Source organism: Cibotium barometz, chromosome 44 (assembly GCF_041138505.1).
Source record: "Cibotium barometz isolate CiBa-2024 chromosome 44, ASM4113850v1, whole genome shotgun sequence".
Taxonomy (NCBI): domain Eukaryota; kingdom Viridiplantae; phylum Streptophyta; class Polypodiopsida; order Cyatheales; family Cibotiaceae; genus Cibotium; species Cibotium barometz.
In genome coordinates, this window is record NC_141089.1 from 19,756,946 (window position 1) to 19,772,508 (window position 15,563).

The window sequence follows — 15,563 nt, forward strand, 5'->3', positions numbered from 1 at the left end:
TTGTGTGAAGCTTCAGCTTTGTTAGAGGTGGTTAGTCCTTGAACTAGATAAACCAAAAATGAAGATGACATACATAATCAACTAATGGAAAAAGAATGAGCCATTACAAACATATTTAATAATTCAATTAACTAATGGAGAAAGAATGATCCATTACAAACATGTTTAATAATCCACTTAATTAAAAATTATAGAATGGAATTTAATAAAGGAGCCCTAATTTTAAATGATCATTTCTTCAATGTTATTCAAAACAAAGAAATAACATATTGAAATAATGCTATGATGAATTTTTTAGAATTATTGGGTGTATTTTGCTATTTATTAATTAATTTCTAAAATCAAAGCTAAATCAAAAATTATTTATTATGGGAAAGTTCATTAAATAATTTATCTAAGTGGTGATTATCAAAGGATTATCTAATTATGTTATATTTATATAAAAATTTAAACATGTTTTGATTTGTTTTACTATGAATAGTTATGAAATTATTAGGTATTTTTATGAATAGAGAATTGAATAAATGTCTTTTAATAAATAGTAAAGGATTTTTCCTTATTTTCAAAACTTAATGGTATGGAATGTCGAGGGAGAGAAATTATGAGAAGGTATTTGTAAATAAGAAATAATAAATTTTATTTATTTTTGGTCTATTTTTTAGAAAATCAATATTTCAAAATATACAATTAATTTAGAGAAAGTTTAAAAAGAAACTTCGGTTTATTTTTTGTTTTCTATCTCTGTGTTAAAAGGTTTTTACAGATAATGATTGTTTTTTTATAGTTTTACTATAGAAGGGGTATAATTGTGTGTTTAATGGAGGGTTAATAAGTAGAGTTAGGTAATTAATTTCAAGATGATTCCTGAAAGTAATATGCTATTTTTAATGTTTTCTTGTGGCATGTAAAGTTCTATATTGTTTACGTTTCATTTGAGGGTACATGCTTAGTAAAATGGAGTCAATTTGTTGCATAACAAGAAACATTAATGAATGTGAAATAGTTTTGAGTATTGGTTAAGAGAATTACACGTGATTAGTTCTTTTTAGGATATATTTTAAGGTTAGTTAGTAGTGGTTATCTACAAAGTAGATCGCTATAGCGGAGGGGGAGCCCTCGATCTTTCTGTTGTCCTTCTCTTTATTTTAAAGAGGAGTTTGGCTTTAATAGTAGGGAGCGTGTGGAAAGTCCTCAAAAGCTATGATCCGAACCGGGCACTATCTAGCTTGTTAGTCTAAACATTATCCTAGAAAGAATTAAAAATGTAAGTATCTATTTAATAAGCTTAGAGATAATATATGGACTACATTAAAATATAAATAAGTGAGCTTAAATGTAAGTAGATAACTTATAAATTACCTTTTTAGAAGCATAATGTTTAGCCTAATACTTGGCTGGCTAGTAACCCGCGTTTACAGAGAGTAGTCTAGTGGGTCATTTTTGGTGCATCTCCCAAAAGTGCTAGCACTTGTTACAAAAGGGTAACTTAGCATGAGTATTAGCGAATTAACTAGTGAAGATTTAGATCTAGTGTGAGTAGACGAACTACCAGGTAATGCAAAGCTATCCATAATTAAGAGCCTACTTAGAGAAACCTATAGTGTATACATTAGGTATCCAAAGAAGAAGAGGTGCGCTAGTGAGGAAATCCAAGAAGAAGACGACGTTATATAGGAACTAAGTGATGACAAGGGAGAAACTAGTAAGCAGGGAGCCAGAGAGAAATTAACTCTTTGTGTAAACGTCTACAATTTAGAATACGTAGAAGACTCATAACCTAGCCATCTAGCTATTTGACTAGCTACACATTGGGGATTAATGGAGGACAAAATAGAATTAGAAACCATTGATTTTTATACTTGTAGTGGATATTGGAGAGGCCCTAGGCTATAAGAACCATACCACACAAGGTGCATTACGAAGACCTTAGGAAATATTTTATTTTGTGTAGTGGTATGAAGGTAAGCTTTTTCCCGAGTCAAGAAAGAGCTAGAGGATCTAGAGACCTTGTGGGATGAATGGCTTCTCGCTTATGAATAGAGTGATTCTTCTTTATATAGATAGGCTCATCTCACTAAGATAGAACTTAGGAGCACTATAGGGAGAATAGCATATTATAGACGGTTCATAAGTAATTTCTCTAGTATAGTGTTTTTATTGGGAGAATCTTGTGAGTCTTTTCCAACAGTCTATGAGGTGATTAGTTACTTAGAAGAGAAGATAAAGTGGAGTCGTTAAGGAAAGAATAGTTAGAGTTAGATGGATGAGTGGTGAAAGCAGTAGAGAAGTGAGAAATAGAGAAAGAGAAGAACATTGGGAAAGACGTAACAAGAGACTAGCTAAGCATTTAGAAGAGTTGAATGAACTACTAGGAAAAGGAGGAACTACATTAGCATTTAGAAATTTAAATGAAGGACGTATTATAGGGAGTACACCCTCTAGCATAAGCAAGAACGATCCTTCATACTAGAACAGATTAGTTTCAAGTGGTGATGAGGGTTATTAACATGACGTAAGCCCTATTAAAGAGGAAGTAGAAAGAGAGGAAGAGGAATGCAAAGGAGAGGAAGTTATTATATGAGGACACACCCACTCTCCACATATTCAAGAAGGAAAAAGCACCTTAAAAACTTACGAAGTGTTTGGGTTTAGAAGATTATTTCATATATCCAAAGGGAAAGTGCTCAATTTCTTCGAGGAAGAAGACTCAAGATTAGATTTGCTTTTCTTTAAACCAATGGCACTTCCACCACTGAGAGTGACAATTCACTTAGTGGACTTTACACAATATAGTGGACTTTGGGATGAGGACCCAAACGCTCATAAACAAAGATTCGAGGTCACATGTGTGGCTAATGAAATCGTGGATGATGACCAAAAATTGCACATCTTTCTAGCTACATTGAAGGATGGAGCTGCTAGTTGGTATGGGAATCTTAATCCACCCTTGAGGGCAACGTATAATGATCTTTCATAATCCTTTCTTACAAAATTTAGAAGGCAAGTTTTTCAAGACCACCTAGCACAACAATTAGACTATCTATCTCAAGGGATTAACGAAAGTATATAACAATTAGCATAACAATTAGACTACCTATCTCAAGGGATTAACAAAAGTATAGACCATTACATTGAACGAATGGAAACAATTGTGAGAAAGATGGGAGCTACTGCTTTGAATAAAGAGACATAAAAACGTCGGTTTGTCGATGGTCTTCAAAATGTAGAGGCACAAATGCATGTAAGACTTAGGCATCCTGTAACATTATAGGATGCAAAACAAGAAGCGAGATATTAGAAAGAAGTGTAATTAAGTCAGTAGCATCAACGATGCGAGTTGCTACAAGATCCTAGACCTTCATAACTGCCAGTTGCTACATAAGAAAATACAGTTGAGCCATTGCCACCCCATGGAATGCCTAACATGCCCATCGAGTTATATTCCATATAATCCTTATTTTTCAGCCCCCTAAAATATGTTTCAAACAGGCACTCCTCTACCTTTAAGTGAGGCTAAGATTACAGAGATAGTAGCAAATTCATTACGGAAGTTTAAAGAAGAAATTCTTAATGCAGTGCACCCGCAAGAGAAAGGAGTGTATGTTGTGGCACCGCAAAATGCAACAAATACTCAAAACCCACTGAAATTAAATATTTGGTGTGGGAAGTGTCATGGGTATGGACATTCAGCCCACGGAATGTCCAACAACATCAAGATTTTTCCATACCAACCATGAACTCTCCTCTGTAATTATTGCTTACGAAATAATCTTAGTGAAGACCAATGTGAAATAATCTTAGTGAAGACCAATGTTATATACATCTCCTCATGCAAATCTCCATTCAAGAACGTAGTCTTTATGTCCAACTGATGTACATTCCAACCATTATGAGCTACCAATGCACAAATGCTATGAATGGTAGTCATACGACAAGTGGGAGCAAAGGTCTCATCAAAATCAATGCCCTTTTCTTGAGCATAACCCTTTGCAACAAGTCTAGCCTTATAGCGATCAACACTGCCATCTGGATTTCGTTTCAACTTAAAAACCCACTTACATCCAATGGCCTTCTTACTAATAGGCAAATCACACAAAGACCATGTACCATTCTTCATTATAGCATCATATTCACTTTGCATTGCAACCAACCAATTTTCTGATTTTTGTGCCTCATAAATGAAAGAGGTTCTTCCTCTTCGCACATACTAGACACAGCCAAAGCATAACAATCTGATGCATAAGAGGCATGCTGAAAACTTGAACGAGTAAAACTAGACATAGGTGCATCTATTTTACTATCACGCAAGGTTCACACCAGCCATTTAGGCATACCTCTAGCCTGCTCATTTTCAGCCCTATCCTTATGAATTACATCCTGTAAATCTGCATCGAAAATAGGCTAATCTATGATGTCGTTTGAAATCTGCATAGGCTGAATATTTGCCTTATTAGGACTTACATTTGAATTCCCACCTATAAATAGAGGCAACAACGTATCAAATACATCCCGTGAGCTCACACCTGTCTCTTTGGTACATGATAACAAAGGCTGCACAGCATCTTCCACAAAAACAACATCTCGACTAATCAAGATACGCTTTGACTGTGGATGATACAATCTGTAACCCTTGCTCTCAGCATTTTAACCAACAAAAATGCATTTGACAGCCTTATCATCCAATTTTCTACGTTGTTGCACAGGCACTAAAGCATAAGCCAAGCAACCAAAGACACGCAAGTGAGCAATAGAAGGCTTCCTGCCATGCCAAGCTTCGTATGGAGTAATAGACTGCAAGGCCTTAGTGGGACACCTGTTGAGTACATATGTAGCACACATTATAGCCTCAAGCCAAAACGCATGTGGCAAAGCTTGGCTCTTGACCATACATCGTGCCATCTCCATAAGTGACCTGTTTTTCCTCTCAGCAACACCATTTTCCTGAGGGGTATACGGCACTGTACATTGGTGTTTTATCCCACGACTAGCCAGAAATACATCAAACTCTTTAGACATGTACTCTGTTGAAATTTGAGCTAAATGATGAGCTATGGTGGATCAAACACTAGAATCAACATAATTAACAAAGTGATTAGCAAGTGATTAAGACGTAATTAGTGAATAATTAGCACATAGATTAAAGTAGGCATGGATACTCAAAAACCAGCAAATTCTCATTAGGGCTATGCCTCAATTTATAGAGTTTACATCAAGCATCAAATCCCATTGATTTCTCCATGATTCACTCCCTGAATATCTCCACCTTTTGCCTGATTCTCTCCACCTCTTCTCTTTTCCCTGATTATCTCCCAGAATAACTCCACACTCCTAAATTCCCTCATGCTACCCATTATTCTCTCCCAGTAGATTCTTCTAACCTTTTCACAGGTTCTTTCACAATTACATCTCCTCTTTTACAGCCTCTATCCAAGAGCTTGTTCCCACACACACCCTATTCACTTGTATATTTCAACACCTCCCCTCAAGTGAATAATCCTAGAACACCTAGACCCTATACCAAGTTTGCCTCCCCTTACTTGGCAGTCCGCGACCAGTGTCTACTCCTCCCCTCAAGTTATCTCAGCACACCTGGACCCTGTATCAAGTTTCTTTCTTACTTGACAGTCCGCGACCAGTGCCTCAAGTCCCTAAACTCCATAGTCCTTGACACTCTCTCTCTCTATGTGTCCAAGGCTACTATAAGTGCCCGTGACCTTGACTAAAGTGCTCACACATACATCTACCACTTGGCCTACATCATCGGTGGCTCAGAGGTGGTTTTACTTTATTGGGGCAGGTTACATTGGGTTGTGGGCTCTCTCTCTCTCTCTCTCAGAGATTTTCACATGGCTCCTCACTCTTTGGAGCCTCACATCTTCTCTTCTCTTCAGTCTTCTTCTCGTGGCAGCATCTCTCCACGCGTCCGTCTCTTCTTCCAGTCTTCTCGGGGCAGCTTCTCTTCTTGTGGCAGCTTCTCTTCTCGTGTCCATGTCTTCCTTCAGGTCTTCTTCTCGGTGTGGATCCTCTTCTTGGGAAGAGATATTCTTCTTCTTTCATGGCTGGGGCCATGAGCTCGTTCGTCAGGTCATTTTGCTCCATGTGAGCAACATGTTTCAATGTTTTCCTGACAGTTCCTTTGGGCTTTTTATGTTCATTTTGTATCATCATGCAATGCAAACCCAAATTTATGCGGGAGGTCTTACCTCTTGCCTTAATCTGGACAAGGGCAGTGTCTGTTCCCATTTTTACACTGATAAAATGTGCCCAATACATAATGCGTATAGCATTCATTCTCATGCACATTCCAAATGCAACTCTGGCTATGAACAATCTTGAATTTGAGTGAGATTTACAGGCATTAACCAAGGGTTAAATGCAAAATGATGATTTTCACAATTTTATCAGCACAATTTTCCCAGAAATTACACTAAATTAAGGGTAACCAATTTGTACGGGATGGTTGGAGTATCAAACCAACTCCGATTTGAAATATGAAGTTATAGGGATCTGTATCAGATACCTAATGGTTAATTTGAACCCTCAATTGCACCAAAGTACAGTGATTAGCAGTGATTAATCACTGATTAGCAAATTAATGCTCTGGTTTGTGTGCAGAAAACAGAGTATACGGGGAGCCCAGATCTGGTGCCTTCCACTTCAAATGAGCTCAAATGCTTTCAAAGGCATGAATAGCAATGAGTCTAGTAGAGGATTAAGCCAAGAAACACAAGATTTGACCAAATAATGAAAGCTTAATCTCTGTTTTACCAAAGTCACCTGCAGATTTGATGAAGAGCTTTGATCTCTCTGTAGACTTGATGAAATTGATTTCTGTCTTCACCAGCTTGTAGAGCATGCTTGATTACCCTTTTTGCTAAGAGGAATTGAAGACATTTGAACTGAGCAAGTAGGAATCTTAATTCTCCTTCAGAAAAACGGCGCCCAGCAATTAGCGAAAATCAGCGCATCCTGACGGCGGTTTGCTGCGTGGAGTGGATGGGCTTGAAGCTAAGGACCTTAGCTAGCTTGTGTTAGAAGCACAAGACCTAATTTTAACTGTGCTAGATGCTAGAGACCCTCCACTGGCTGGGGGTGAAGGGGAAGAGTGAAAGCTTACTAAAAATTTGATTTTTTGCTAATTATTTTACTAATCCTAATTAATTCACTAATGGGCTCATAAATCTGGTTGATTCTAGGCATGGCTCTGATACCATGTTGAAATTTGAGCTAAATGATGAGCTATGGTGGATCAAACACTAGAATCAACATAATTAACAAAGTGATTAGCAAGTGATTAAGACGTAATTAGTGAATAATTAGCACATAGATTAAAGTAGGCATGGATACTCAAAAACCAGCAAATTCTCATTAGGGCTATGCCTCAATTTATAGAGTTTACATCAAGCATCAAATCCCATTGATTTCTCCATGATTCACTCCCTGAATATCTCCACCTTTTGCCTGATTCTCTCCACCTCTTCTCTTTTCCCTGATTATCTCCCAGAATAACTCCACACTCCTAAATTCCCTCATGCTACCCATTATTCTCTCCCAGTAGATTCTTCTAACCTTTTCACAGGTTCTTTCACAATTACATCTCCTCTTTTACAGCCTCTATCCAAGAGCTTGTTCCCACACACACCCTATTCACTTGTATATTTCAACATACTCCCCCCCTCGATCAGAATGGAGGGTGCCCACAGTACAATTGGATACATTTTCAACCATAAGCATAAACTGTTTGAAGCACAAAAACACTTCAGACTTTGCCTTCAGTGGATATACCCATGTATGCCTTGAGTAATCATCAATGAAAGTCACGAAGTACAAGTGTTTACCAAATGATGGAGTTTGCATAAGCCTACATACATCACTATGTACAAGTTGCAATTTGCGAGTGGCCCGCACAGAACCATCCTTTGGAAACGCAGAACGCTGCATTTTGCCCAAAATACAGCCTTCACAAACATGTTTTAATGGTGCCTCAAGAGGGAGCAATGAAGCGACCATATCACAGCAAACTAGCAAAGTTCAGATGACCAAAATGAGCATGCCATAGTTTTGCATCTGAAATTGCCTTTTCATCATCAGAAACTACATTTGTTGAATCTTCCACACACTTGTCATAAGAATTGAGCCTATACAACCCACGAAACAAGGTGCCAGATGCAATAATCATATCACCAGAAGTCAAATCATGAATAGTACCTCTGTCATCCACAAATTTGACTACAAATCCAAGTCTAACAAGCGCAGAGACAGACAATAGATTCTTCTTTATCCCTGGCACATACAAAGCATCTGAAAGTGTGAAAGCGCTGCCATTTGCAGCAGTACCGTAATTTTACCAACACCCTTCACTGGGTAAGAAGCATTATTGGCACATGTGACAGTATTCCCATTAGAGACAGCCTCAAGATAAGTGAACATATCACGATGCAAGGTAATGTGCTTTGTAGCACCACTGTCAAAATACCAAACATCAGAGTCAACATGCATCATGTACAGATGGATCATACTAGCAATACATGCTAAAGGCCCATTCTGTATCCTGCACAACATTTGCAGAATCTGCATTTGTAGAAGCATCCGCTATTGTGGCTGCATGACTCTTTCTTCTTTGCCTCTTTAACCTTTAGCTTAGGGCAATTCTTAATGACATGATCAGTTGCCTTACAATAGTTGCACCTGATCTTTTTCTTGCCTTTATCAAGAGCCTTCTTAGACTTATTGTTGCTACCTGTGGAAGGAGAAGAAGTTGTAGACCTACTAATAGGAGAAGAAACAGTGGAAGGGGCTGCCTTACCACTTCTTCTCTGCTGGGCAGCAATAAATGCTTAATCAACTGCACGCTACCTAGCCTTGTTTTGCCTGGACTGCACTTCTTGCAAGAGCTTGTTAACTAAAGTATCATACTTGACAACATCAGGTCTGTCCTTAGTAACAAGTCTCTACGTGGAAGCAAAAGTCTGATATGACTCAGGTAAAGCATCGAGAATAGTCTGCACAAGAGAATGATCAGAAATAATCTCACCTGTAGAAATCAACTGTTCCTTGAGATCTTTAATCTCAGCAAGAAAAACATTCATGTCATCATCTTCCTGCATAATCTTCGATTCTAGCTCTTTACGTAGGTAAGAGATTTTTGCCTCGTTACGACCTGCATACAAACCAGCTAGAATATCCCAAGCCTGTTTTATTGTTTTAGCTGAACGAATATGTGGGGTGATTTTACGTTTAACAGAAAGTGCAATCAAGGCATGAGCCTGCGCATCTTTACCATCCCAAAACGAGCTTGTTCAGTAGTGGATAAAATAGCAGCAACAATAGAGCTACTAGAACCTACAACATCCTCAACAGATCCTACATCCACAAAACCTAGACGTACATCCATACCCTGCACAATGTTCCACACTCCTTTTGCAACCAAAACATGCTGCATCATGTATGCCCAAAGTGGGTAGTTGCTATCGCCATCCAATTTGTCATCAGCAGACAACATGCGAAATACATCATTGTTGTTATCAACCATGGCCACTGACTGAAACTGATGCAAAAGCTACCTGTAATGAAGCAAAGACTGAACAGAGAACAACTCGTGCTATGTAGCACGGTCCACAATAGAATACGTATGCTTGTTTTGCAGAAAACTGCATTGTCAAAATTTATGCAGAAAATGACGAAAACACCTGTGCAAAACTTGTAATGCAAAAACGGAGCCCGAAACGACCTCAGATGCGATTTCTGAGAATGCAAAGCCCTACGCTCGTGAAAGCTCACCTCAATCGGAGAACGTGAGTCGGAGGGTGCTGGCAGCGTAGCCCTGGGAGCCGATGCTTGCTCTGATACCAATTGTTGGAATTAGGGTTGCAGGAAAGCACACCAAAAGCTTGGAGAAGAAGAAGCAAGAATGCACACAACACACAATGTATTAGATTGTGTCAATGTATAAAAGATAAGTTAGTCCTAGAATGATGGGCGTATATATAAGCCGGAGGAAAAAACCTCCTAAAGAGAGAAAAGGTGCCCCGACGGTCCTAAGTGTGTTCACACACATCACTGCCTATATATATGGCAACACTGTTGCATGAGGTAAGCATCATTATCTAGCCACAGTTTTGTCCTTTTGTCTCATTTTTGTATACTTAATACTATCTTTGATTACAAGGCATACATTTCTACGATGTCCACAGAGGTTTCAAGCAGCATATTTGTGGTTGATCCTCTAATATCAAGTGATACCTTTTCAAAGATAGGATCAAATATTGAAGTGTTTTTTAGTGCATATGACAGCCTGAGAAACTATTATATATTCATCCCATATAATGAAAGGTAGTATTTTTTAATAGTTTTAAATTCATAACTCATGTGAGTAGATATTTTCTTACTATTGTTTTATTTGCAGTCACCATTGGAGTCTTATACTCATTGATATTTTGGATAGAGAGGTTACTTTCATGAACTCCTTAGCTAGTATCCATGGTGTTGAGATATCGAGCTCATCTAGTGAGGTGGTGGACACTGATGACCCACCTGGGGATAGGCCCCACACTTACACCACTGGTATGGTTGGTGAGATCATGGGTGATATGTGGCCAGTGGGATGACAGGCTGTGTGATAGCCATTCTAGAGATTGGCATAGTTATAGCGCCAGCTCATTTAGTTGGGTTCATACTATAGAGAACCCTAGTATGTATTTGGTTGAGTACCTTTTCATTGTGTGTACTCTTATCTTTGTATATGATGTGTTGTGTGAAGAAGAAGAAGATTTTCAGCCTTCCCAATTTCACAGATTTGGTGTCTATGTTAAGTATAGAAGAGAAGAGCTTGGGTGAAGACCAACAGTCTTTACAAAATAAAAACAGTTGAGCAACAGGCCTTCTACACAAGTTCAAGAAGAGGACGAGGTAGAGGGGGCCGTGGATGCGGCCAAGGAGGTGGCCGAACAGGTAATCAGAATTATGGTCAGCAGCAACAACAGTCCCAAAATTCACAACAACAACAACACACAGGTGGAAGAGGCCAATTCAGAGGCAGGGGGAGTCAAAGAGGTCATGGAAATTGGCAAAGGCAGTATAATGATACACGTGGATGCTTTTATTGTGGTAAGCCTGGACATGTGTAGGCAGATTGTCATAAGAAGCAGGCTGACATGCAAAATGGAAAATTGCAACAAAACAACTATGCATCCTCGAGCAGAAACAATGAGGACATGTCGTTAATGCCATGTCTGAAAATGTTGAAGTAGCACATAAAGATGATGTATGGTACGTTGATTCAGGTGCTTTGAACCACATGACAAGTCATGGGGAGTGGTTCAAGGAGATGAAAAACCTTGAAAGACCAGGTTTTGTGTAAACAGGGGATGACACTGCTCATCCAATTGCCTATGTTGGAGATTGCCATTTTCTATGCAGGATGGCAAAGTGAAGTACCTTGCAGATGTACTTCATGTTCCAAACATAACAAGGGATCTGGTTTCAGTTGGCTAGATGATTGAGCAGGGTTTGTAGGTTGTTCGGTGATGGTTGTTATGTTGAAGACTTTAAAGACAAGAAGTGCAGGTTGGTTGGTTGTTATCTTAAAGACTTTAAAGACAAGTGCAGGTTGGTTGCAAAAGACAACAGAGTGGGCAGAATGTTTACATTGAATGTAAACATGCCTGAAGTGAGTGCTGCAATGTTTGCAAATGGTTCAGGAATTGTTGTAGACACAAACATTTGGCATAAAAGAATTGGACATGTGAATGTGCAGAGAATGAAGTCTATGCAGACTAAAGGAATTGTGACAGGGCTGCCAAAGTTTAAAGTTGAAGGTATGTAGAAAATATGTGAAGAATGCCAATTTGGAAAGCAAACAAAGCATGTATTTCCACGTGACAGAAATGTGAGCAGAAATGCACTAGATGTTGTGCATTCAAATGTATGGGGTCCTACGAAGACCATGTCTATGGGAGGCTGCAGGTAGGAAAGTGTGGGTATACTTCATGAAGGAGAAGAGTGAGGTGTTCACTCATTCTCAGAATTTCAGAGTTATGGTTGAAAAGCAAACAGGGAAACATGTAAAGTGCCTAAGGTCAGATGGAGGGGGAGAGCACTTCTCCAATGAGTTCTCTGAATTTTTGAAGAAGAATGGTATTCAAAGACAGTTTACATGCAGATACACTCCGCAGCAAAACAGAGTTGCTGAGCGAAAAAACAGGCACATTGCTGAGATTGCGCGAGCATTGATGGGAGAGAAGAATATGCTCCATAGCTATTGGGCTGAGGCTGTTTCTACAGCAGTTTACATCATGAATAGGACTCCAACTGTAGCCATACATGATGTAACTCCAGAGGAGAGGTTTGCTGGCAGAAAACTTGATTTGTCTCATCTGAAAGTCTTTGGATGCATTGCATATGTGCATGTGCCAGATGAGCTGAGAACTAAGCTGGATCCAAAAATGAAAAATGTGTGTTTATTGGGTATTCCCTTGAGAAAAAGGGATACAGGTGTTATAACCCTGCTACACATGAGTTGAGGGTAAGCAGGGATGTTGTTTTTGATGAGATGATCAGCTGGTATGCTGCTGAAAAGAAGCTGTTAGGGATGATGTGAGTGGAAATGTGGTTGCACAAAATGCAAGTCAGCAATCACAGTCTTTGAGTGGACCAAGAGAGTCCTCATCTAGTGGTTCAGTTGATAGACCATGGAGTGGCAAGCTGCATCATAATACCAGTCCTGCAAATGTGATTAGTACATCACATAAAGGCAAAGAGAAAGTGGTTGAGCCCCTTAGTATGCTTGACATTTCTACAGGGCATTCTCATGTTGATGGAGAGTCTAGTGGCTCAGAGATGAGCCTTGACGAGGATCTTGGGATACCAGCTATGAGAACACTTGGTGTAAAGAAGGCTATGGAAGCCATGAAAGCAAAGCTGCGAAGATCTGGGAGAGTAAAGAATCCTGTGGAGAGGTTTACCTATGATGGTTATGTGGCACATCACTATGCATACATGGCAAAAGTTATACAAGTTGTAGAGCCCACATGCATTGATGAGGCTGTTGGAAATGTGTGTTGGGAGAAAGCTATGGATGAGGAGATGGATGCACTATATGGAAATGAGACTTGGGATTTAATGCAATTGCCTGAAGGCAAGAAAGCCATTGGATGCAAGTGGGTGTACAAAGTAAAACATAACAGTGATGGAAGCATAAGCATGTACAAGGCTAGATTGGTAGCAAAAGGATATGCATAGACATATGGCATTGATTATGAGGGGGAGAGAGAGAGAGAGAGAGAGAGAGAGCGAGAAAAATAGAGCACTCAAATGATGACGAGAGGAAAAACGGACATGTTTTGGTGGGAATATTTGTACAATAGATGTTTCAAAAGTTCAAATAACACTGACTGAAAAGTACCTCTAACATGATTTAAGGAATGTTAGCATTTATTGTGGCCCGTCTCTTAAATGTACCAAAAGTGCCTCTGAACGGTCAAATTTGGAGGTCTCGTTCTACTAAAACCTCAACTAATTAGTGTTTTAATCAAAACCTTAAAGGGCCCTTTTTTTGTTTTTGGCCCTAATGGTGCAGGTTGTGAACTGGAATTCCGTGAGGTGGAATTCAGTGAAAGTGCAGGCTGTGAACTAGAATTCCATGAGATGGAATTCCGTGAAGTTGCAGGTTTTGACCTTAATGGTTTTTTTATTTTAAATGATTTTATGGGTCAACTAGGTCATGGCTTGCAAGCAACAAGTTCTTGTGCACTTATTTCTCACATCTAGAGGGGTGACAAGAGCATTGTTAGTTCTTGTGCACTTATTTCTCACATCTAGAGGGGTGACAAGAGCATTGTTAGTTTGTCCTTGATGCGCTCATAAGTCTCCATTACATGGGTATTGATTCTTTAATTTATTGCTCAATGTTGTCGAGGCAGTAGAGAAGATTGCTGATTGTTTGCTTGAACACACAAGTTCTTGTGTTGGTGAGCTGAATGCACAAAAGTGGTTGAGTGATTTGCTTATTGTTACTTGGGCCTCCATTCTTGTCGGACCTTAGGTGAAGCTATTGAGGTTGAAGTCGATGGTGAGGCTTTCTTTACATTGTTTGATTTTGGCAACCATATGATGGGATTAACATCATAGTATCCATGTTGTTGAAGCACATGTATAGACACCCATCTTTGATGAACATTATAAACTAGCGGCCGATGTGCTTGGTGCTAAGGCTTCCTTCTTTGTGCAAGCTTAGGGGACTTTGTAATGCGCTTGGATACCCAAGCTTTGGTATTTCTTTGGTAGTACCCTTGTGCCTGCAATAGTATTTTTGGTACCCACACTTGTTGACTTGGTGGAGTTCTTTGAGGAACTCGCATAGGCTTTTGTGAAAGGTGTTGTGTACTTTTCTTCTAACTTAGCCTCTGAGTGCTGCATTGAGGACAAGGCTTTGACTGTCGAGGCACCCAACTTTGATTGGCACCTTCATAGTAGCCTTGAGCTTCAAGTAGCTGTTTCTCCACCCACATCTTGATACTATTAAGATACCTTGATCGTGGTTGTCTTGGTGGAGTTTTTTTTTGGGTTGATGTGGAAGGTTTGGGGCCCTCCTTGACTTTTTTTGGCACGGAGGCTACAAGGTTGAGACTCATGGGCATTGTTAATGATGATGAGGCTAAAGTCTCTTGTGGAGTGGATGTCGATGACAAGGCTTTCAAGCATGGTTGTTGTCTCTTTTGGTGAGGCTTGTCGATGAAGATGCATATGCTCTAGGGCTTTTCCTTTGAGTTCCTTGTTAGAGATAGATGGTTGTGTGGGGAGAACTTCGTCAGAAAGGCCTGTTGATTGCGAGGTTTTGGCATTGAACTTCATTGGTGAGGATGGGGTTGAAGGAGTAGATGCTTTATCGGAGTTAGTCATTGACGCAGATGGTAGGTCATTGTGTAGAGGGGCTTTTGTGGAACAGGCTTGTATCCTTTTGCATTCAGCATCATAGAAATCCATTAAATTTGGATCCTCTTCCTTGTAGTATGGTATTGTCAACTTTTTGTCGTTGCCCATCATGATGACTCTATCGCTAGCAAAGCACAGTGGTGCTTGGGCAGCAATAGTCCATTTATGCCCCAAGATCAAATCTACTTCCAACAAAAACTTGCAAGTGAGGAGGTTAGTTTCAATATACATTGTATGTTCAAAGTACCCCAAACATGGCATGTTCAATTCTTGTGTAAAGGTAATCCTTTCAGGATGTGCCGTGAGTTTTTATTTACCTAACAAATCCCATAGCTCGAGGGTCATCAGATTGTGTTCTTGTGTTGGATAAAGTGATGCTTGAGCTGTGGTGATTTTATTTGAAATTTCCAATCCAACCAAAATCCTAGGGATCTCTTCAGTAAGATATGTTGGAAGTTTCAGCTTTTGCAAGGTCTCTTCCTCCCGTAATAGTAATTATACATTGCTTGTAGGAGTGTTCAAGGTAACTGTTTGCATGGATTCATCTATTGAATACAACAATTCACTTATCCAAGTTCCACCAAGGATGACATCATACTCGAGGGAATCTAGGGTAACATGGAATGTAAATT